Below are 10,265 nucleotides of genomic sequence, written 5' to 3'. Positions count from 1 at the left end.
AGGAAGGAAAAAGAGAGAGATCAAAGATGGGTAAAAGTTTTCAAACAACAAAAAGTGAAAACAGCAAAATGTTTAAACTTGTGTTTTTCATACTTTCAATTCCAGTCTCAGACCCGCTATGAAAAGGTTTTCAGTTCAAATGGCTTAACCGTGGGGTGAAAAATAAGACACAGGTTGAGTGATAAAGTGTTGTGAAAGCAAAATTACAGTATGTCATGTGCAGACTTATGACTACATCCAAAAAGCCCCTGGAATTGCTGAAAGCAGCAAGAAGCCAATTAAAGGACAGATTTAAGAAAAAACATCTATGAACAAAGGCATTCCACTTGAAGAAACCCAACTTTTTTAAAAGGCAAATACAATCACATTTTATTTTAAGTTAATCAATACGTTTTTTCCAACAGTGACGTAGGTACTGTTCCAATCTGTGGTGGTTAAGCAGGATCTGAGTTATCAGATGAAGTTCTATTTATAGGTAGAGCTGCATCCTCATCTTCACCTCTAGTCATGAACTGGGTAATGAGTGAAAGGACGAGATTTGTGGGTTCAAGTGGCAGAAATTAGGTTTCTCTGCAGAGTGGCTGCATTTACTTTCCAAGACAGGGTGAGGGTTTGGCTGTTCAGAAGAGCCTTGGAGTAGAGCTGTTAACTCCTCTAGATTAAGAGTCAGCGGAGGTGGTTTGGGCACCTGATAAGAATGTCCCCTCAGAGGCTTCCTTTGGAACTCGCCTGGGTACATTTCACTGGGAGGAGGCCCTGAGGCTGACTCAGGACACGCTGGAGGGATTCTCTCTTCCAGATCAACAGGGAATGCTGGGAAATCCTCCAAGAAGAGCTGAATCCTGTTGGAGGAAAGGGAGGTCTGGCCCTGTGTACTTTCCATGCGGCTGCTGCAACCTTCACCAGGAAATGTGGCATAAAATTAAAAAATATATAGATTACAAATGGAGATTTTGTAATGTTGCTTATTTAGACACTATTCTTAAAATAGGAAATTATGATTCATATGAAGCTCCTTATCTCCCCCAAAAGGCAAAATGATGGTTCTGCAATGACCTACTATACTTAACACTCCTTCAATCATTAAAATGCCTGAAAAGTCTGATTGGCATTTAACCATTCCTTCCTATGCAGGCTGCTAGGAAGTAAACAAAATTAAATGTATCTTGCTGAAAAACTGAGATGATTCTTGCCATTCCCACATGCTAATAGTAGGCCAGAACACCACATGAATCTGCTAGTCCATGTATGGCATGAGGAAAGGCCCCACCCTTGGCAAAAGTACAAGCAACAAGCGTGATTAGGCTGATACATCAAGGTGTTTTGTGGTATGGGGGGGATCCACCTGACCTGTATAAATCCAAGAAGTGAGTCAAGAGCCTCCTAGCCACCTATTGCAAAGTAAAGAATGGAAACAATATGCCAGTAACTCCCTGGCTACTTGGCCCTGCCATGGAGAATTTGACTGGCATCAGGAAACTGTGACAAGCACAGAGTCCACAGTGCTGCATGACCATGGTATGCTTATTACCCCTCAGATAGAGGCAAACAACAAACAAGAGCCAACAGTTTGCAGAGCAGATTCCTGTATGGTCCTTATTGCTACCACTGGACCCAGATCATGTGATCCAGTCAGACCAGCACATCCTGGGCCAATATGTGGAAGGCCTATGGGAGGGGGCAAGGGATGTGTGAAGAAGTAATCATCTTGGGGGAACAGCCCATGAATGAAGCAGCAGCACAACAAGCACTACAGCCAAGCCTGGCATGTTGCAAATACCATTTTTTCTGATTGTTAGTAAGAATGGGAGGGATTCTTAGGTTATATGCAGAATATTTATTTTTCTGGATGGCGGTATGCGTCCTCTGCTCTATAGTCACAGTACCCTTCCAACTGTAGGTGTTTTGACCATCACCAAATGCCAAGAAATCCTTTGCTTGTCTAGATTGGGAATACCTCTGGTCAGGCATCTCTAAGTAGATTAATGTATTCAAACATCTTGTCCTGACTGAAAAGGATAGTAAAACTGGAGCTAATGACAGGGCCCTTAGGAACCCTTGTCCTACGGTGGGAAAGAGAATAATGCACTAAAGTCATCTCAAATCTCATTATGATAATTTTATCATGATGTGCCCAACTTTGGGCTGAAGCTTGCTGCTGAGTAGGCCAGTAAATCAAGGGTGAATGAAAATAGCACATGATCAAAAGTATCATCCTGTGATCTTGCACTGATACAATGCTTTGAAAAAAGGTAGACATCTTCCCCCCCTCCCCCCCTCATGGTCAGACAATGTGCGCTTTAATTTTCCTGGGCTGACCCTTCCATCTCTGCTGGGCAGAGAAGGAACAGGGAACCTTATGGGACCAAACAGACAATATGGAAGGAGGAATAGAATCAAGGACCAAGTGCAGCAGGCATTTGGCCAAGGCAAATGAACAGCTGGAATTTCAGAGATAGGGAGTAGAGAAGCTTGCAGACGAAGAAGGCACCTCAGCATGAGGTGAGAATGGCCAAACAGTTCCTGGAACATGACCAGAGGTTTAGGGAAGACAAAGTGCTGTGAAGGGACCTTTTCAAAAGGTTTTTTGCTCACATGGCCACCAGGTCCCTGAGCCAGCTCTACTCCTAACTGCAGCTCCAGGTCCTGATCAAGATCCATGTACTTAGTCTGCACCATGATGCCCAGCCCTGCAGCTTAGGCAGCCTGCGGAAATTCTGTATGGCTGGTTGATGATCTAAGCAGCAAACTGTTGATGGAAGAACCAAATGTACTTCATGCAACAGTCCACCTTCTGCTATCATGCCCCACTTGTGCAAAAGGCTCCAGAAGAGGGAAGAACAAGTATACAGGGAAGATACTGTTCCACTGATGATCAGATTGTAGCAGAGGCACTGTTTCACAATTTCTCACTTGTTTCTCTCTTTTACATACATTTCAAATAAGGTGGTTTGCTCACAACAGCAAGCCCCAAACTTATGCAAACTGGTTTTATTAAATCCATAAAAATCAAACTGTAGGACAGCAGTACATAAGCTATATATGAATTCCATGAATGGGTTTTATTGAATTCATAAACTGCATTGGCTCCAGAAATTGTGGGCTAAACGTGAGATAGTTTAAGTGAGGGATAACCTTATTGCTTCATTCCTCCTTACCGATAGCACCCTTCAAACCCCTCATGTGGGCACACAAAACATCCCTAATTTCCCATATGAGGGGATCCTGCCCCAGTAATAAGGTGCACCACTCTTAAGAACACAAACAGACATACTGGGTCAACCAAAGGTCAAGCTAGCCCAGTATCCTGTCTTTCAATAGTGGCCAATGCCAGATGCTCCAGAGAGAGTGAGCAGAACAATCATCATCAAGCAATCCCACCCTTATTGCCCATTCCCAGCTTCTGACACCATGCCTGCCCATCCTGGCTAATAGCCATTGATAGACATATCCTTCATGAGTTTATCTAGCTCTTTATGAACCCTGTTAAAGTCCTGTGACAAGGAGTTCCACAGGTTGACTGAGCACTGTATGAAGAAAAACTTTTTTGTTTTAAACCTGGCACAATTGAATTAATTGGTAGCATTCTGCAGTCCAAAGTCTTGGTTAAATGTTCTACAAGTTGGACCTCATTGGTCCAGCACCCTTGGGACCTGACTGGTCCCAAACAAAGGGATTGGCCAGACCAGGGGAGGTCCCTCCCCTCCTGGCCCATGCTGCCACTGGGTTAGGGTGCCAGCCTGCCCCCGCTCCGCAACTGCCTGGTTCCACATATGGCCAGGGATGGATCTGTGCGGCCAGGGCAGAGGGCCAGGGCTGTAGCTGTCACTGCGGCTGGAGCTCCCTGCCTGCTGGAGCCAGAACAGGACTGGGGCTGGAGCTCCACCGCTGCTGCTAGGGATAGAACTTCTCTCCATGCCACCCGCTCCCCCCGCCTCTGACACTGGGCTCCCAGCCGAGTTGCTGGTGCTCCCTGTGGCACTTCTGCTTCACTGCCAGACCTCCCTGTTCCTGGTCTCTGTGGTCCAGGAACATCCATGGTCCAGCACAGAACACAGATGTGGCCACACTAGGACATCCCAGTTAAGGGAGGTACAACCTGTACTAGACTGTGTAAGTGAAGAGCAAACCACAATAACATGGATAGCACCGGGAACTCTGGCATCCAAACAATTATGAAGGCAATGACATCTTGACTTCAACCTTCCAAACGTTCCTTCTATCCCTGTAGTACAGCTACTGGAGTGTGTCACTGAACTTTCGTCCAATTCCTTTTAAGCTAGGGTACAGTTACATAAGCCAAAGCAGAAGGGGGTAGGCAGTGTTCCTCAGAACAGTGGGGAAGGAATAGACTCCATTTATAACAATGCCATTTGGAGGGAATAAGTTCCCTGCTTGAGCACAAAGATAACGTCCAAATCTCTGAAAACCCTGCCATCGTGCACCTTGCCAGGATATCACACATTGGTGCCCAGGAATCTGCTTCTGCAACCCACTATAGACCAAGTAGTACCCTTCCTGTGGTCATGTGTTCTTCACAGCTTGACAAGTTATAGTCACGAGTCCCATTAATAATCCCAAAATAGTTTGGGAATCCCATTCTTCAAAGAGGGCAGGGAGTTCAGGAACATGGTATATGGCCACCACCTTCATGTAAGTCACATAACTCACAAACCTCCACCAACTGGTTGGTCATGCACGTACAATAGTGTGGAGGATGTGGGGGACCCAGCTTGTAAAATGGCCATAGTGACTGCTTGTGAACTGGCATTGACCCCCTCATGCATGTGGCCAGGTGCTGGAGGGACAGGGGGAAACTATTATCGCAGACCCAGGAGTATCTGCCTCACGGTGAAAGAGGTTCTGGAACTACTAATAGGCACCCCAGTCCCCATCAGTCTGTGCTAGTTGCCCTGCTTCAAACAACCAATCCACATATAGCCATGACAGCAGGCATCTGCTGCATCAACCAAGTTGCAGATGCCCCTCGCTCTCCCTCCCCATCTGAGTCCCAAGGGCTGCCTTAGATAGAGCAGATACCACCCACCAAAGTATCCATCAGCAATTCACTGATGGTCTGCCTGAATCCTGAAATAGCAATGAAAACCCCACAGGGAAGAGTATTCCAGATACATGGTGCTGACTCCATTTGCATGGTGCTATGGATCCAAAATAGCCTAGTTGAATGACACTTGACCGTAAGTGCTCATAGGACACACAAACAAGTCCTCACACCATATACAAATCAACCAAGCCCTACTGAGATGATAGCTAGCAAAGGAATATTTGCAGACACCTGACATTTGGGGAAAGATTCAAGTATTACCTCATTGCTATGGAAAAAGAGACAAATAGGAGGACTGAGTCAAAGATGAAAAAAGAGCTGAGGCTGTTCCAGCAACATGGGGAGCATACAGGGTATGTCTACACTACAGCACTAATTCGAACTAACTATTTGAATTAGTTAATTCGAACTAAGCTAATTCGAACTAGTGCATCTAGACCTAAAAACTAGTTCGAATTAGCATTTTGCTAATTCGAACTAGCATGTCCACATTGAGTGGACTCTGAACCGAGGTTAAGGATGGCCGGAAGCAGGGCCGGCAGGGCATCAGATGAGGACTTAGAGCATGGAGCTGCTGTCTCAGGCTAGCCGAGGGCTGTGCTTAAAGGGACCCGACCCCCACCCCGGACAGACAGTTCTCAGGGTTCCCCGCTCGCTTGTCTAACTCGATGAGGGACAGCAAAACAGTCCTGGCTTGGAGTGCCCTGAATGCCCACACTCGGCACATCACAGCACTCGGCCATCAGCCCGGCTGCACTTGCCACAGGCTGCCATCCAGGGGGGAGGGTCAATCGGGGGGCTGCAGGAGAGCTTCCACCCCGAGGAGCCACCCCAGTCCTCCCCATCGGGGGCTCGTACCCCAGTCCTCCCTCACCTCCTTCCACTTACCCCTCCCTAGCCCCCCTTCATGATGTACAAAATAAAGGACACGTGTTCAAAAATAGAAACTCTCTTTATTTAACAAAACTCGGGGTGGGGTGGGGGGATTAACTTCTGGGGAGACTGGGAAAAGGAGGTGGGAGAGGGGAAGGCAACTAAAATGATCAGGGGTTTGGAACAGGTCCCATATGAAGAGAGGCTAAAAAAACTGGGACTTTTCAGCTTAGAAAAGAGGAGACTGAGGGGAGGGATATGAAAGAGGTCTATAAAAGCATGAGTGATGTAGAGAGGCTGCATAAAGAAAAGTTCTTCATTAGTTCCCATAATAGAAGGACTAGAGGACACCAAATGAAATGAATGGGTAGCAGGCTTCAAACTAATAACAGAAAGTTCTTCTTCACAAAGCAAATAGTCAACCTGTGGAACTCCTTGCCGCAGGAGGCTGTGAAGGCTAGAACTAAAACAGAGTTTAAAGGGACATGAGATCAAGTCATGGAGGTTGGGTCCATGGAGTGCTATTAGCCAGGGCGTAGAAATGGTGTCCCTGGCCTCTGTTTGTGGAAGGCTGGAGATGGATGGCACGAGACAAATGGCTTGGTCATTGTCTTTGGTCCATCCCCTCCAGGGTACCTAGTTCTGGCCGCTGTCGGCAGACAGGCTACTGGGCTAGATGGACCTTTGGTCTGACCCAGTACGGCCATTCTTGTGTTCTAAGCTCAGGGTCAGGGATCTCACTGGACCACCCTGATTTTCATGCAGGCCTGCTCCTGGGTGGCCAGGCTGGCAGCTATCCTGCCCTAGACGGCCACTTTCCTGTGCCTCGTGCAGATGTCGTGGATGAGGTCCACGATCTCCGCACTAGACCAGGAGGGCACCCCCTCTTGCGGCCCCGGGCAGGCTCCTGGGAGCCGTCAGCCTGGTCCCGGGAAGAGGGGGAGGGCTGGGTGGCAGCGGGTGGCTGGCTCGTGCCGTGCCAGGTGCAGGGTCTGCTGGCTGGGTCCTGGCAGGCTTGCATCTGGCACGGGCACCGTAGCCAGCCCGTGCCCCTTTAAGGGCTCTGGGGCCGGGAGGGGGGCAGAAGAGTTTCCCTGGTGGTGCCCAGAGTGGCCACCAGGGAAAGCTGGGGAGGGCTAGCCTCCCACTAGTTCGAATTAAGTGGCCACACAGTCCTTAATTCGAACTACTTAATTCGAACTAGGCGTTAGTCCTCGTAGAATGAGGTTTACCTAGTTCAAATTAAGCGCTCCGCTAGTTCGAATTAAGTTCCAACTAGCGGTTTGTATGTGTAGCGCCTATTAAAGTTAATTCGAACTAACATCTGTTAGTTCGAATTAACTTTGTAGTGTAGACATACCCACACAGTGCAATTTTGAGGAAAATCTCATGATTTTTTAAATTATTTCTGTAGGAGTTGGGGGAGGGGAGTGAAAGGTTTTTTTGAACTGGATATCTGTACTTAGGAGTGCTTTCCCCATCAGATGATAGCAGCATTAAGGTCAGACCTGTCTTGAGTTTATGGATTTTGACTGCCTCCCTTTGATTTTAAGCTTTTAGGAGGACTACTTTATATTAGCCCTTTTATTTTTTAACCTTTAAAAATACTTAGATCTTGAGACACACCAGAATAATGGGAAACTGATAGATGAATAACACAAACACAGAGATGACCCTGTAACTAAGCCTCTTTGAAACTAATTGTCTAGCCATTGTCCCAGCATCGATGAAAGGATGTGGAGTGAGTTTGATACACAGTGTATTGTATAGCTCAATCCTGACATTAGTGGGCTGTTTGATTTCCTTTGTCAGGAATAGATTAGAAGTTCACCTCTATTTCTCAACCAAGCCAAAAGCTTTATAAAAAAGTCTTTGCAAAGAAGAATGCTATACAGCGAGAACACAGAGTAAAAGATTCAGCATGGAAGCAATGTTAAAAACAGATCTAGCACACACTTTCAGGGTCAGTGAGAAGAGGGCTGGTGCCACAATGTAAATACAATTTTTAAAAAAACATTTTAAAAATTAGAAATTAATCTAGACTGAACTAACAATGTCTTGTTTGAGCAGCAGCCTTGAACTCCTGACCTCCACATAAAAATAGGACTGAACCAAACTCCTAGGAAATGGGCTCTGTGAAGATCTAGATGTGTGGTTTGGGCTTGTTTTTATAAATACCTGCTGCTTCTTGCATACAATTTTATTCTCTTAATGCTTCGAGGCCAATTCTTGCATTGACTAATTCTTATCCCGGTAAGAGACTTATTACAATAATCGAGAGCTTTTCTGAGTAAAGTCTGTAGAATTTGATACCCATTAAATCAAATAATCAGATTAGGCATCTCACAAAAAGGAGCATTTTTTTAAAAAAAATAGGAAATGATCATTTAGATTATGAGAAGAAAACTTCTAATCCAGGGAGGCATTAGAACTCCTGCCACTATAACAATGTAGGCCTTTTGTTTTACCATAGCACCTAGGAGTCCTAACCATCAACCAGGAGCTCCTCATGCCAATCAGGAGCAAGTAGCTGGTCCCTGCTCCAGAAATCTTACACTCTTATTAGAGTGTGAGTATTTATGCTAAATCAACTGCATCGAAGTGCTTTGCCAGTATAAGCTTTTTGCTCAAGGAACTGGTGTAAGTTTGAAGAAGTGTTACAAGTGTGTTTGTGGATATAGGACTGTACAGTATAATTATACAGGTTAGATCTCCCTGGTCTGGCACCCTCAGGACCCGACTGGTCCCAAATAAGGGAGTTTGCTGAATCAGGGGAGGTCAACACTGTCTCCCACTCCCAGACTTGCTGCTGGACTCCTAGTCAAATCCATGGTCTTGCTGGACAACAGAGTCCTGGTTTACAGAGTTTCGACCTGTACAGGAAAATGTTCTAGCACAGAACTGGTTCTAAATGTACGAGGTACTGTTTTAACAAGACAATGATACTTGAGTGGGAGGCTTGTCACCTCAAACTCAATCTCACATGTGCCAGCACCACTGGGGAAAAGTGCAGTGCCAGGAAGGGAAAAGAAGTGCGTGCAGAACAAAACAGCACTAGTCGAGATGGTGAATGCAGAACTTCTGATCAGACAACTAAGGGTGCCTTTACCTGTGGCACCAGTACAGTTTAAGCCTAAATGGCCCAATCTGAAGGTATTTGAATACAGTGTTCCAAAAGAAAATTCAGCTACAACAAAACTTCAGTGGTTGGCACAAAAGCAAGCGCTACCCTAACTGAGACCAGGGGAAAAAAGTTTCCCAGGTATTTGGAGCTTGGCACAGGTACTATTTACTCAAAAAAAGGTTTCTCTGGAGGAAACAGGTTCATATTTTGCTGCACTGAGAAACACAAAGAAGCCCCCACCACAGGGAAACCCATTAGCAGTAAGAACACAGTCTGGAAGATAGATCCGACGGTGATGGGGATAATGCCACTTGCAACTGGACTGATTCATGTGCTAGGAGGGATTTATTTGGGTCCACTGATTTTTGCAGAGATCTTTTAAAAAGGTGCACTGCTCTTTCCTCTTCCCTGTTACTGAATGCAGTGTGGACTGCTAGCACAATGCTATCAGCTGCACAGAATTTGGACAATGTGCCAGAGTTAAATTGAGACCCTTACCAGTTCTGATGAGTTAAGGAACCCTATATCTTGCAAATATTAACTTTAATTTCTGGAAGATCTGTGTGGATGAAGTCGGTATAACTATAGCCAAGTCAATGTATCTGCAGGAACAATCAGTTATGTATGTACAGGCAGTCCCCGGGTTACGTACAAGATAGGGACTGTAGGTTTGTTCTTAAGTTGAATCTGTATGTAAGTCGGAACTGGCGTCCAGATTCAGCCGCTGCTGAAACTGACCGCCAGTTCTAACTTACATACAGATTCAACTTAAGAACCCCAAGCATCCCCAAGTCAGCTGCTGCTGAAACTGATCAGCGGCTGATTCCAGGAAGCCTGGGGCAGAGCAACTCTGCCTCAGGCTTCCTGTAGTCAGCGCTGGTCAGTTTCAGCAGTGGCTGACTTGGGGACGCCTGGGGCAGAGCAGCTGGGGTACTGCTGGGTTGCTCCAGTAGCACCGCTCCTTGGCGCTACTGGACCAACCCAGCAGCACCCCAGCTGCTCTGCCCCAGGTGTCCTGATTCAGCCACTGCTGAAACTGACCAGCAGCGGCTGAATCAGGACCTGGGGCAGAGCAGCTGGGGTGCTGCCGGGTTGGTCCAGTAGTGCCCAGCGCGGCGCTGCAGGACCAATCGGCAGCGCCCCAGCTGCTGTGCCCCAGGGTCCAAAACAAAAGCCTGGTCTGCTGGGGGGGGCACACTATCT

The 10,265-nt window shown here is 46.6% G+C and overlaps 1 long non-coding RNA gene across 1 annotated transcript in view; it reads right to left on the bottom strand.

Annotated features, from left to right (window-relative positions):
• Positions 1-203: 203 nt before the first annotated feature.
• Positions 204-10,265, bottom strand: part of LOC142830293 (uncharacterized) — a 47,743-nt gene continuing 37,681 nt past the window's right edge. Inside the window, exon 3 of the long non-coding RNA XR_012905446.1 lies at positions 204-897. This is a non-coding gene — a long non-coding RNA (uncharacterized LOC142830293). The remainder of the gene's footprint in view (positions 898-10,265) is intronic.

This window comes from Pelodiscus sinensis, chromosome 7, assembly GCF_049634645.1.
Source record: "Pelodiscus sinensis isolate JC-2024 chromosome 7, ASM4963464v1, whole genome shotgun sequence".
Classification (NCBI taxonomy): Eukaryota; Metazoa; Chordata; order Testudines; family Trionychidae; genus Pelodiscus; species Pelodiscus sinensis.
Note: the sequence above shows the minus strand (reverse complement) of the source record. Positions and strands in the feature narration are given on the sequence as shown.